General features: G+C 41.3%; 1 protein-coding gene across 6 annotated transcripts in view; it reads right to left on the bottom strand.

Moving 5' to 3' along the window:
- Positions 1–13,545, bottom strand: part of FHIP1A (FHF complex subunit HOOK interacting protein 1A) — a 211,280-nt gene extending 197,735 nt beyond the window's left edge. For 5 of the 6 annotated variants that reach the window (XM_090288117.1, XM_090288111.1, XM_090288110.1 and 2 more), the window contains exon 1: positions 13,185–13,545. The gene's annotated coding sequence lies outside the window, so the exon portion shown is untranslated. The remainder of the gene's footprint in view (positions 1–13,184) is intronic. The other variant, XM_090288114.1, reaches the window with a different exon arrangement.
- Positions 13,546–14,696: the final 1,151 nt, after the last annotated feature.

Raw genomic sequence — 14,696 nt, 5'->3', positions numbered from 1 at the left:
TGCGGGTCCTGTCCTGTTCCTCATCAGGGTGTATGGGAGGCAACCAATGGATGTTTCTCGCTCACATCAAGGTTTCTCTCTCCCTCTCTCTAAAATGAAAAAACATATTTTTTTACTCAGAAATTTAAAAAGTAGTGAAGATTTGAAGTAGAAGTCTCATACCTAATTTATGAGCATAAAAAAAGAATGAGATATTTATTAATAGTAGCAGGAGTTGATGTGGTATTTTCCAGATTCTGAGAGGAACTGATTACTAAGGAATCTTGGTGTGAGAATAATACAATGAACTGTCACAAGTTGGTTCAAAAATTAACAATCAAATTCAGCAAGTCAAATCTCTTATTTCAACTCCTTGCTTCTGCTGGATTGTTTAAAAAGCAAATCTCAGATGTCATCTGAGATAAGAAAAAATGGCCCCCCAAAGATGTATCACTTTCTAATCCCCAGAAGCCGTAAATATTAATTTGTATGGCAAAAGGTGTGACTGATTTAGAATCTTAAGGAGGAACTGACCTTGGATTGCCCAAGTAGGTCTAAATGCAATCACATGTAATCTTATAAGAGGGAGGCAGAGGGAAATTTGTCACAGCCATAGGTAGAGGAGAAGGCCTCGCGAGACAGAACGGAGATGCAACCTCAACTGAGGACAACTGCCAGAAGCTGGAAGAGACAGGAATTCTCCCCTCGAATCTTACAGGAAGCATGGCCCTGCCTACACCTGGATTTTAGATTTCTGGCCTCCAGAACTACGAGAGAACAAATTTCTGTTGTTTAATCCACCCAGCCTGTGGCAATTTGTTAAAGCAGCCATAGGAAACTAAAACAATATCACATAATCTGAAAAACAATTCAATATATATCTTTAAAATATAAGGAGTCTTTTAAAAATAATACCACTACCATTCCTTTTATTTTATTTTAGAGAAAGAGGAAGTGGGAGAGGGAAGATGGAGAGAGGGGGGAGGATAGGAGGGAGAGAGGGAGAGAGAGACATCACTGTGAGAAACACAGATCAGTTGCCTCCTATACACGCCTGACCAGGGATCAAACCTGCAACCTAGATATGTGCCCTGACCAGGAGTTGAACCCACAACCCTTTGGTGTATGGGACGATGCTCCAACCAACTAAACCAATGGCCAGGGCTATCATTCCTTTTTAAAAGTCCTTTAATTTATCTAATCTCCAATCAGAGTTTAAATTTTTCCCAAATTGTATCATAATTTATAACTTTATGTTTATCCAAATCAAGATCCAAACATGGTTGATATGTATCCTAAGTCTCTCAGTAATAGCTTCTCTTTCCTCTTTGTTTTTCTTGCCATTTATTTATTAAATAAACTGAGTAATATACCCTATAGAAATTTCTACATTCTGGATTTGGCTAATTACATCTCTGTTGTTTAACATGGTATTGTTTGACACGGTTCTCTTCCTCCCATGCTTCTTATAAACTAGCAGTTAGATCTAAAGTTTTAATCAGAAGCACATTCAGTTTTTGGCAAGAAACTTCACACATAGTTCTGTATATGTCCTATTGCATCAAATTAAGAGGCATGTAACTTCTTTCACTTTTCATAACATTAAGGGGTTAATAGCTTAATCCATCAATTATCAAGTTCCCCATCAGCCTTTGACCTAATAGTTTTAGCCATCGTTGATGACTATTACCTAGATCTGTTATTTCATTGGAGGTAACAAAATGGTAATATTTTATTTCTATCATTCCTTCTGCATTTATTAGCTGGAATTTTTCTAAAAACAAGATTTTGTCCAAACCATCTATTTGGTTTCTCTGAAATGCCTTTCCTGTAAAAAAAAAAAGAAAAAAGAAAAAAACCTGTAAGATAAATGCTTGATAATATCTAATTTTTCAGGGAATGCCAGGATGGACATCTGTCTCTTGAATACAAAGACCACCTTGTGTATACTTAGTGAGTGTAACTTCTCAACTGCATTCAACGTAGTCCTCAAGTTACGAGTTCAAATACTCAGCCTACAATAGGGAACTTATTTTTAAAGAATAAATGAAGGCCAGGATCCAGCATAACTATGTCAAGTTGATATCAGTTCTTAGGATTTATGCCCTATCAGATCAGTCCAAATTCCTCACCAACCTCTTCAAACCATTCGCTCTGAGTCTATCTTGTCCCATATGACTAATGTAAACTGACTTCTCATTGTAGACTGTGCCCTTGGTTGAGTGTTCTACACACCTGCCTCTCTCCCCACAAAGAGTTGAAGCCGTCCCCTTCCCACTCAGGAGTAGGAACGCCTCCTGCTCCTGCGGTCCAGCACCCTCCTTTTTTCTGAGGGCCCAATCCTTCTTTTAGAAAACTGTTCCTCCTCCCCACCCTATGTATTTCTAGATAGGGTTGCCAATTACCAGATAATGCGTACCCCCGGCCACTAGTAAAAGGATGTCACCCAAGCAAGGCCAAGCAGAGCCACTCCTGGAATTTTGAGAGTTAGACCAAGGGGGAAAAGGTCAGGATCTCTCCCTGGGTGATCCTTGGTTAATGGCAGCCACACTCCAGCCCCACTGAGGACGCTGACAGAGAAGCAGAGCTTGGGCTTCCCTGAGACTGACCTCACTTCCTGGTCATGTAAACCAATAAATAACCCTCTGCACAGTTTAATTTCTATAATTTACAGCCAAAAGGCAAAATTCATGACACAGTGTCTACCATGATTCTTAAAGGCTGTGACCACAGTGACCACTACCTTTCTGGTTTCTTGTACTTACTTTCTGTACAAACAATACTTCATTTCATACTGTCCTGATTTTTTGTGTGTCAAATACATGTTTCTTGCCATCTTTTGTGGCCCTGCAGACGTATATTTTACACACCTTTAGAAAGCACCCCAACAGTCTCTAGAAAAGTGCTAACAGAACTTCAATACATAAATAACAATGACCATGGATTATTACCTCCATGTTAAACACCTCACCTCTGTTATTTTATTTAACCCTCAGAGAAACTCCCTGGGATGGGCAATGTTATCTCCACTTCAAGATGAGGAAGTTAAGGGTCATCAAAGGAAACTACTTGTCCAAAGTCACATATTCACGAAATGGCAGAGCAGGGATTTGGATCAGAGTTTGTCCGAATTATGTTCTCTTTCCACTATGCCCATGCTGCCTCTCACTATAATAAATACTTGCTTAATAACTTACCAAAGAGAACAATTGACCCAATACCTCCACTTAACCCCTGACTTTCCATTAATCTCAAAGTGCATGTTCCCCGTCATTAAAAATAATAAGAGTACTATGTTAGTGCATAAATAAATGAGCCATATGAAAATAAGAATCTTGAAAAAAAATTATAATACAATTTCTCCAAAATTACTGGCAGCCTAAAGACTAAATGCTAACATTTCTCTTAAAGTAATAGGTAAAGGGAATGAATATTTAAGACCACTCTGCCCAAGCAAGTTGTATACAACTCCCCTGGCAGTAATTTTTCAAAACAGCAAAAAGAGATTTGTGAGTACCTGTCAATGTGTGACATGCCTACAGCGCTCTGACTGCTCAGAGGAATATTCCTGTGTCATTATTAGACACTAATAGTTATTGAGCACTCCCATGGCTTACAGGCAAGAACAGAAGGCCTTTAGGTAGAACATGACTCTGTCTTCATGGCTTAGCAAGGAGAGAGGCCAGGAGGACGGTAATGGCAATTTACTGGTGGAGAACCTGAAAGTAACAGTTCTCATTTCTCATGGATTATATCCTTCAACCAACCTTTCCATTTCCGTGCTTTGTTTCCAGTTCCTACTGGGTAGGTCCACATGGACCTCCGGCTAGCAAACTGATGTCTAGGCAACAACAGTTTTCAGCACCTAGCTAGGTACCTTCCACTGAAGTGTCTCATAAATGCACGTTATTGGATATTTGTTTCCTTTTTGTTTTCCTTTCTCATTTTTCCCACTCTACCTGAGGCCCTTACGCCACATAGGCGTTCTTCTAGGGAATAAAATGATGGATCCTAGAAGGCCAGAAAACATCAAAGAGGCACAGGCCTTACATATAACTTAGCAACAGCAAAGCCAAGGGGAGTGTATGCTTGGCACATAATGAAGAATGGTCGCATCCTTGGTGGAACAAGATTTTGCCAACTTGAATACTTTAGTGAACGGCAGGCCCTGAGGAATGCATCGCTGTCACAGACTGAAGAATACCTCAGATAAGATCATATACATGAAAGCGCTTTGTAAACTATGAACAGCCAAGGGACTATAAATTTCTTCTCTTACTGATATGGCTACTACAAAGGCACAGACCTGGGGAACAGATGGTTGTATGGTTTGAAAGAACTACCTAGCTCTGGATAGAAGTGAACTTCAGTTAAAAAAAAAAAATTAAAAAGGAAACAGAGATCTTTCAGAGGGTACAACAGAGAGAGAGAGAGAGAGAGAGAGAGAGAGAGAGAGAGAGAGAGAGAGAGAGAGAGAGAGAAAGAGAGAAAGAAAGAAAGAAAGAAAGAAAGAAAGAAAGAAAGAAAGAAAGAAAGAAAGAAAGAAAGAAAGAAAGAAAGAAAGAAAAAAAGAAAGGAAGAAAGAAAGGAAGAAAGAAAAAAAGAAAGACTGGCTAAACAACTAAGGGGATGTGGGGGGTGAAGGGCTTCAAGTTAGCCAACATCCACTCAATTCAACAAATACTGAATGTCAGGCACTGGTCTACATGTTGGGATATATAGTCAAAGATAGCCGACTGTAATATAGCCAAAGATCCCAGCCCTTCATGGAGCTTTATATTCTTATTCAGGGAGACAGTCAATACACAATACATCTAATAAGTAAGCAACGTGCACTATGTGAGAAGATAAGCGCAGGAGCACAGGGTAAAGGGGATGGGAAGTGGGGGGGCAGAGGGTTTGTAATACTTTGAGCTTAAAGGATAAGCCAAGGAGCAGAATGAGGTCAGCTATCCAATGATGTTCCTCAAAAACTACATCAATTACAGGAAAAATAAGGAAAGTCATACTGTGCTTGAATAAAATTTGCAGAATATTTGACAAATCCAAATTGCCTAGAAACATATAGCTCATTTTCCATATTTCTTCCCTTTCACCCTGGTTCAAAATGATTGACACAAATGTGCTTCATAGCATATTTATAGAAGATATTAAAAGATTTAGCCAGAGGCCAAGCGAGGAAATTATAAGAGATAAGAGCAAAACAGATGACAGCAAAAATAGTTGCAATCAGGAAAGAGCTAATTCAATGAAACTTAAAATATGACTCAATTTTTTTTCTTAGGAAAACTCGGCTCTAGGTCATGGATGATATATAGGTTTCATTTCTAATAACAACCCCAAACAACCAGCAGAGTCTCTCTAGAGCACTGCATTGATAAAGAGTTCTAGGTCCTATGGGAAGTGACTTAGACATTTCTCCTACAGGCTCCAGATGGGGGAGTGTGGGCATGCAAGCACCACACTTGCCTTGCCTTTCCTAGGTAGATCTTAATGCTTTAAAATGTATATATATGTATCAGTAAATATTCACTGGCCACCTACTAAGTGTAAGGCAACCTCAACAGCAGTAGAGGATTTGGTAGTATAGAGCTTGGTCTGGGTCCTAAAGGAGTTTATAATCTAGTTGGAAATAAGAACAAATGTATAAAAGATAACACAAGAAGTCAGAAAATGACTAAGTTGCTAAAATTTCAGTTGAGTCAGATACCAGGAAATTACCACAGGAAAAGACAGCTAAGAAAGGCTTAATGGAGGACACAGCTTCTGAACTAGGCTTTGAAGAATGGACATTACTGAAATAACTGGAAAGAAGGATTAGTCCCAGGAGAAATGGAGAAAAAGGAATAGGTAGGGTGCAGCTCAGGAATGAGGAACAGATCAGCAGGCAGCCAGAGAGGGGACCTGCACAGGGCCTGGTGGATTTAGTCAGATCATAGATGCTTCATCACTGCCGTTTTACAGAGCAATCACAGTTTATTTAATGACTTCCTCAAAATCATGCAGTCAAATCAAGATTAAAATCCCAGATTGTCATCCTTTCTCTCTGCCCTGGGTTATAATCTTTTGTTTTTCATTGATAGGCCTGAGTCGCTCTGAGACCCATGTTTTTGAAGCAGTTTGCCATGAATGTTTATCACATTTATTGGGCATGCTTTTCTACATATTTGGAATACGTCAGCAGGGATCACCCAAAATGTCATATCTACCTATAATAATTGGGGAAGAAAATTAATTGCCTTAGAAAATAGCAATTTTGGCTCAGTGGATTGAGCGTCGGCCTGCGAGCTAAGTGTCGCTGGTTCGATCTTCCAGTCAGGGCACATCAGAGAAGGAAAACTCTGACTCCAAAAAACCTCCGCTGCCTTGCGGCATACCTCTTCAGGGGAAAGGCTAAGGGAGTAAACCCCGACAGAAAATCCGGAGCCGGAGTCCCTAAGGCGGTTTGACGTTGTAGTCAACACCGGCAACTCCTGCGGCGCACCTGAAGCCAAGCTGTATTGACTCCGTCTTTCCCTTGGACCCTTCAGCTGCGAAGAGAGGGGGGGTCTGCTGCATGGCCAACAGCAGACCCTCCATATCACCCTGCCCAGGCTCTGTAGCTTCAGCTTCACTGGAGAGGACACTCCAGCGTCATCGCAAGATGTCGATTCAACACGGGAGGAGACAGATACCGTGTCACTCCCGAGTCGGACTGCACAGCCATTCTCAGTGGTGCAGATAGACTCTTAAGAAGCTACACCATCGTCTCTCGAGACGGACGGCTGCCGACGACGACGACAAGATGCTTCATCGGTTCTGTTTCTCTGGAAACAGGAGATATAAACATAAAGCAGAAAGAGACAAGAGACAGAGACAGAGAGACTGATTTATTATAAGGAGTTGGCTCACGCAATTATGAAGGCTGAGAAGTCCCAACATCTGCAGTTAGCAAAGAAGCAGGGGAGCCTCTAGTATAGTTCAAGATCAGGTCCAAGTCTGAGTCCAAAGGCAGAGAAGATCCATGTCCTAGCTCAGACACAGTCAGGCAAAAAGAGTGAATTTTCCCTTCCTCAGCCTTTTTGCTTAATTCAGGCCTTCAACAAATTGGATGAAGACCACCACAATGGGAAAGGCAATCTGCTTTATTAAGTCAATAGATTTAAATGTTCATGTCATTCAGAAACACCCTCACAGACACAACCAGAATAATGTAGACCAAATATCTGGGCACCCCAAAGTGATACATAAAATAGACCAACACACCTTGAGTTAAGTCATCCATTACCCAGCAGGCAACAAGGACCATGATCAGCAACATGGGCAAAGCTCTGCTTTATAAAATCAAACTGCCTATGGCCTGGAATGCATTAGAGAAGGAAATAAGATTTTAAAAATTATAATTGCACATGTGAATAAGAGGCAGATTATCAACAAACATATATGGGAACTCTATTCATTATAAAGGTACTCTGCTAGATGATTAAGATGCAGAGTTACTCTTGTCAATCTATAGTTTGATTTAACGTCAGGATCCAAATGTATACCTATCCAACAGGAACTGGAAAAGCAAGCCTAGGATTACAAAAGTCAGCAATGAGGTTGCAGATTTAGAAATTATCCATGTAGGGAAGAGAGTTAAGTTCAGTTTGCTCCTGGCTTGCCTGTACTGACAAGGAGCTCAGAGGACAGCAGGTTGAGTCAGTCCGACTTGAGTCAGGAAGCTTCATCAAACCTACTAGCTGCGTGACTCGCTGTGAAGGAATGACCACTCCTCAGTGACAAACTAACCCTAAAATATGACCAAGAGGTAGGATTACTTTAAGAGAGAAAAGAAAGGAAAGCAGCAACAAAACTGTTCTGCAGACACTTAAACACAAGTTACAAGCTGACTCACCAACAACAACTCCTAGGTCTACTTTTTAGCTGCAAGGTCCTAAACAGTTAACACTGTGGAGAACTACAAGGAGGAAATTCAGATAAGGTCAAACTTAAGCTGATTATTAAGTTTTTAATACAACTCAGGTAAATAGCAGGTAAGTCTGGTGTTTCCTAAGGCAAATCAAAGTCGATGAAGGTCCCATTGTCAGATTTTTCATATGTGTTCAAACTACTACATCTTGCTTAAGATAAGCAAAAATATAAACATTTTGTAACATATACAATGTCATGTTGAGAGATTTAAAATATTCAACTTATAAAAAAGTGACTTCATATTCGAGAACAGTCAATAATCAAGAAAAATACATTAGATAGTTGGATCTTCCCATGAAAAGATCAAAATGTGAGTGTATGCAAACTATAAAACTTACCTTGTCCTAAGAAATTATTTAAGAAAATGTATCATACAAAAATATCAAAAGCATTTTTTATAATAAAATAAATATGGACAGACATTTCACTCTGAGGATGCATGAAGTATTCATGCTAAACAACCTACTGATGATCACATTTTTAAAATATAGCTTATATCACTATATATATGCATAAACAAACATGTATATATAGATTTATTTTTTCTATATGCGTTCTGATATATTACAAAGAAAATCTACCTAAAATGAATAAACTTCAAATACAAATTCCGTGAGCACAAACAAAATTGAAGACAATAATTTTGAAGAATGAAACATAATCCCTTCATTGAATGGTTATGAACAAAGCTTAGACTCAATGAAAATATTAATCAACTCTCTAAGATGGTAAATAAAAACTTGCCACAGGAATTCCTGAAATGTTCCTGGTTCAACAGGCCTGAGTCATGAAATTTAGCCAAAGTATCTTATTTCACATTTTCCACACACAGAAGACTGAAATCAGTTCCTGGCACTTTCTACAAGCCTAAAGATCGTAAAATTTACCTATTACCAATAATTCAACAGAAGCAAATTTTTAAAATACAAAAGGAACTAAATATACTCATTCTGCTCTCTGTAAAGTTTAGTGGATTCTCTGAACTCCTTAATGGCATGTCCTAGAATAATGTTAAGAAAACTATGCTCCATAAAAGCTAATTAGCAACTCGCCAACAACTGCAGAGTATTTTTATAGCTGTTATCAACTACTATCTTCTCTTGGGGAACCAATTTAAACTGAAAAAAATCTCAGATGTGAGGAAATGAGAGCCCTACCTGAAAGCTCAGAGCCTTTTACTACTATGACCTCTTGTTTCAATGTCTGGTCATATACTAATAATTTCTATCTTTAGTCTTATACATTTAGGAAAAAATGTATTAATATAGTTTTCATTGAAGGTACACTATTGAGGAAGTATAAATTAGAAAAATTTAATATTTTCATATCCTACAGAAAACACTCACACAAGTATACTTTAAGGACATTCTTTAAAGCACTGTTCTTAGTACGGAAAAATAGGAAGCAACCCAAATTTCCAACAGTAAGAAATTGTTTAAATGACTTGTGATGCAGTACTATACAGCTAGAATGCTCCATATACATGGTCATGGAAACATTTTCAAGATATATTAAGTTAAAAACAAAGACCAAGTTGAAAGTTGTTTAGTGTTACCTCAGTTGTTATTAATAATCACAATAACAATAAATATATTTTAATAGAGAGAGAAATTTTGGGAGAAAAACATATACCTATTTATAGCAATTTCTCCAGAATATAAGAATATAGTGTACTTTTATTTTCAAAATTACATATTTCTGTAAGTTTGAATGTTAAATACTATATATTGTGTGTATAATCAGAAAAAAATGTTTTAAGCTGGTGTTATAAGTGGAGTGGAAGTAGGAGAAAATCTTACGTATTAGAAAAAGGAAAACTTAAGAGTGTTAAAACTTTAATGTAATATCTCTAAAATGTTATCTGTCTGTACCTCTCCTTTGGAAGACAGCTATATCCTTATTTTCAGGACTTCAGAATTAAGCAACTAACACATAGATATTGGAAAAGCCCCCTTAACATCTTCTGGTAGTCATAGCTTTTCAGGACAAAAGTTTAGCCCAAATTCCAGTATTTATGAAATTCAACTGAAAAACACTGTAAATTCCTAAAAAGTTGCGCACAACCTGCATAGGTGTCTCTAATTCTAATTAAAAGTTATAGAACTAACCAAAATTTTAGTCTGCAGACTAAAGATACTTGAAGCATTTTCATAATGGAAATATGAGTAATTAGAGAAACTACTTTTGAATCCACAGTCCTTTAACCTATTCAAACATTGTAAAAACTAGATAGAAGGAGAAGTGAGAATTGCCTAGAAAGATAAATACAAGCCTGGGGAAAATTTCCACCTGCCTGAGGAGGGGTGTGAACTTGTGCTGGAAAGGATTTGCTTCTATACAGCCATGTGACCTTCACAAAACGTTTAAACTCCTATACCTCAATTTCCTACCTGCAAAATAAAAGAACTGAGAATAAACAATCTCTGATCACGACATCTCTAAAATTCTGAAAACAGACCTTTACTCTGTCCTTGCCAAAAGATTTTTTTTTAAATACTCATGTACATAATATAAACTATAAGGTATAAAGTTATAAGATACTAGCCAAAAACAGTAGACTCCTGCCTAGGTTCCCCTAATCCTGAGTTCCACGCCCAAAGAGACACTCCAACTCTGTGAAATGTTTCTTCTAGTAGTTACTTCCATATTTGAAAATCACGCACCTACATTGTTATTTTCTGATTTCTTTTTTAATTTTAGACATTACCAAAGTTCTTTACTCAATCTATCGGGGGCATTTATTCACCCAATCCACCCACCTCTCTAGGCACAGCCACATTATTGACATGCAAAGGACACAAATATTACACACACATATAGATCTGTATAGACCATCTCTAATTATGGACAGTCTGCTTAATAAGAATGTTTCACATCCAAACACTTCAAAAAATGTTGCATGGAAAAAATTTAAAACATGGCCTTATCTAAATCAGAAATCCTGAATTCGGGTATCAGTCCACCACATATAGGAGCCAAGTGCACACCTAAAAGTTCCTTATTGTCTCGTCTGTTTTCCTCTTGTGTAGTCTGAATATAATAGCACCCACTACAAAATGGGTAAATCACAGCACTTATTAATCATAAAAACTAAAAAATGTTATTTTCTGTTATTGTCTTTACTAAGAGAGTTCCATAAATGAAGTTATTAATCACTCTTGAGCACTGTTCCCATCCCTAGACTAAAAACTAAGAGTTGGGAGTAGTTGAAAGTAAGAGTGAAGTAGATGTAAATTGTGTTCCAAGGTCCAAATCTAAGGACCCAATTCTTCAAAGGGCCAATGTATTGTCCTATGAGACAAATGTACAAAGAATAAAAATCAAGCACCTAAGCAGGGACCCAAGAGAGCAATTTTGTTTTATATTTGCAGAGCGAGGGAGCTTTCTTATCAAATTTTCTTTTTAAATGTATATACAAACATAATTTCAAAAGTCACTCCTTAGGCAATTCTTATTTGTCTCTCCTAATATGTACCTCTACATCTCTAAATAATTCTTTGTATACCTGCTTCTTGACTTGTAAGCATTATCTACTGATGTCCTATTATGGTAGAAAAAACTGTAGAGGAAGTGTTTTGAACCAAACTTGGGGGTTATCATGAAGAACTGTCCAGCAATACATTACTCCGACTCTGTAGTAAAATAGTCCTTTCATTTCTAGTCTTCAAAGGCCTACATGAAAAGCAATACAACCTACAGAGTCTCCATGCAGAGACAAGGAAGAAGCTAGTGAGGCAGCTAGGCCTAATTTTTTAGGCTATTCTAAATTTCCTCTGATTCTAGTTCACTGACGCTTGGTTTCTCTTGCCTTTTCCACCTGCCCCACAGTTTAATCCTGTTCCAAAAGCTATAGGACAAATGACAAATGGGAGCCCAAACTTAATTTATTTCAAGACAAGCATGGACACGATTCATATGAGCTCTGTGAGAAGGGATTAGCTAGAGCTAAAAGAAACCAGCCTTTACTGATTTTTGTCCAGAGAAGACCACTGAAGTTCTCCAAATGGGGACTTCTGCTGTAGTATACTAGGCTTGGGCAGCTTCAGGGACAACATCCTGTCTAGTGCCAGGTATACAATGAACTTGAGGGTCAGGCAGGTGACCCTGACAAGTAGGCAAGATACACTAATTAATGAGAGGAAATCTTTTCCCTCATTAACCAATGGGATAAAGGTGATTAAACAGGAATTATTTTTCAGTGACCTACATAATTTCATCAGCTGCTATCTCCATTAGCAGAAGGCCGCTGACTTCCTCATGATATGAATTTTTGAGCAGGACCATTTTGGAGAAGTCAGGGAGTACCGCCAATTCTTAAGGAAGCAACCATTGGTGCGCATTGTTTACTACTACTCCTCACGGCTGTCTCTCCTCTGCTTGGGGCTCCTTCCCCCTATGGGGAATTTCCCCTTCCCTGGATGGCTGAGGCACCTCCTGAACGGTAGAGGCGGAAACTGCTAAGAATGGATGGAGCCAGGTGGGTAGGACAGAGCTGGGCTCATTCATCAGATCTGCTCCTGCAATTCCCAAAGCCCCCCAGCGAACGCGGCTACTACTGCTGCCACCAACACCTCGCTCTGGCCTGGCTTGAAGCAGGACAGCAGCTAGTTCCACTCCCTAGCAGAAGTGGGGTTAACAAGGGAGCTTTGTTGATGTCGAGTCGGGGGGATACACACACACCATCAGCAACCACCACCACGACTGAACGAACGCAGTTGCACTTCAGAACTTTTGAAATGGAGCAACAGCCATCAAACAAGTAAGTCCTTACAATAACGTGCTGCAAACCTCAAAGTGGCGCCGCCTCTGTCTCTTGTGTAAGCGAGGAGGTTTAGAGGGGAAAACTGAGCCCCAGGTCGCTTCGCCTTTGCGTGTTCCTCCCGTAGGACCCAGCTCTCTGACCCCAGGAACCAAGAAAAGGGGCGAAGAGCCCTGATGACATCTTTCTCCGTCAAAACGAGCTGGCTCTCCGCCCCCCCCCCCCCCCCGGGTTATCACTGAGTAACACCCAGTCCCACAGCTCCGGGAGCCACCTCCTACCTGCGGTGACCTGGCCGACCTGGATCTTGTTTGGGATATTCCCATTGGGCCCCAACCCCCACCCTACTACCTGTTCCTCCGGCCCAGCTTAGGGGGCGGGGGATGCTGGAAAGGGACACTTCTGATACTCCTCCCTTAACCATCGAAAATTTTAAAAAATAATAAAAATTAAAATCCCTCAAGTGCACATCTCACAGCAGCATGCCCTGTACCTGTGTCCCTGGCCGCGGCTCCTCTTACCCACGCGGTGCGGGGCTTCTCCGAAAAGTGTCCTGGGACAATCCAGAAAGTTTTTGCCCGGTCCTGAGAACGGGGACCCGGAGCCGCCACCCGTGCTGAGTACCGCGAGGAAGAGGAGCCTGATCGTTGCCCAAGACCTCGCAGGTCTCTGCCCGGCTCCTCCCAGCCCGACTCCAACTCAACAGCAGGGCAGGGGGAAGGAAGGAGCAGGCTGGAGAGGTCTGCGGGCAACTTTTCGAGGAATTACCAGCCGGTGGCTGAGCCTCGTGGGTCCCAGATTCGCTCCCACCCCCTCCCTTCCCCTCCGCACCCTTGCGGAGGGCGGGACCGGGTCGGGGGCGGGACCCAACCTGTCACTCCTGACGCTCCGCCCCGGCCCCGCCCCGGCCCCTGGGACACTCGGCGCCAGGTGCCTGTTTCCTAGGTGAAGGAGGCGGGGCCACGGAAGGGAAAGTTTCCACTGAAACTTACACCTCCGCGGAATGGAGGGCAACTCGCCCTTGGGGGTTCGCCCTTCGCAGGATTACGCTCCACACACACACCGCTCACAGGAAAAGAAACCTGCGAAGTGGAGGAAGTCAGCTAGCTCCGCACGCCAGGAACGTTTTACATTTCTCACTTCCCGAAGGTTTGACTGCGGCGACTGGCGCTCTTCCCCCAACTCTAAGTTCTTCCCCCACCCCCACCCCGTGGTTTGAATTTTAAAATGCTAATAAAGTCCCAAGAGAGCTGAGTCAAGTGATGGAAATGTTCGCTAGTTATTCTACTGGCAAATTCCCTGTAAGTGGGCTGGGCGAGGCGGGGTCTCTAGACGTTACAGCCGGGAGGAGAGAGGGCCAGGTATCAGGGCTCTGTTTTTTAAGGGGTGTCAGTGTTATCAGAGTTGTTGGTGAGTATGTGTGTGTGTGTGTGTGTGTCACATGGTTCACGAGCACCCCCAAAGTGAGTGCTCTTTAATTTGGACTGTTCTGCAGCTAAAAGTTAACGTTCCCAACTCAGGATTCCCTGGAAGATGAGAGAGCAGGTTAGGAAATTATTTTCTTATCACGCTGGTTGGTGGCGGTGGCCTTCGGCACCGCTCCGCGTCTCAATATCCCTCCCAGAGCCCCGACCTCGGACGGCCTGGCCCTGAGTTTGCCGGCTCCCCGCCATCAGACGCAGAGCAGTGCCCCCTGCCTCCCTGGCCGCGCCCCCCACTCCCCCTGCATGCTCGGGCGGCGAAGTCAACGCTCTGCTTTCTGGACATTTAAATCCAGGAGGAGGAATCAAATTCTTGGTTAGAGGCCCTCTTGGCATTTTCAGAGCCCTGTGGTCAGTGTGGCTGAAACTTGAGGTGAGCCACAATCTGGGCGGGCTGGGTCACCCTGCGGCTTGCAAAGGCGGATGTGGAGGTTTTTCCACCGCAGCAGCATCCTGCTGGCGCCTCACCAAATCCTCCTTTGGAAAAAAAGTATCTTCTTCCCTTCTTTCTCCATGAATGGCAT

Source organism: Furipterus horrens, unplaced genomic scaffold, assembly GCF_987537825.1.
Source record: "Furipterus horrens unplaced genomic scaffold, mFurHor1.1.pri manual_scaffold_10, whole genome shotgun sequence".
Lineage (NCBI taxonomy): Eukaryota > Metazoa > Chordata > Mammalia > Chiroptera > Furipteridae > Furipterus > Furipterus horrens.
Note: the sequence above shows the minus strand (reverse complement) of the source record. Positions and strands in the feature narration are given on the sequence as shown.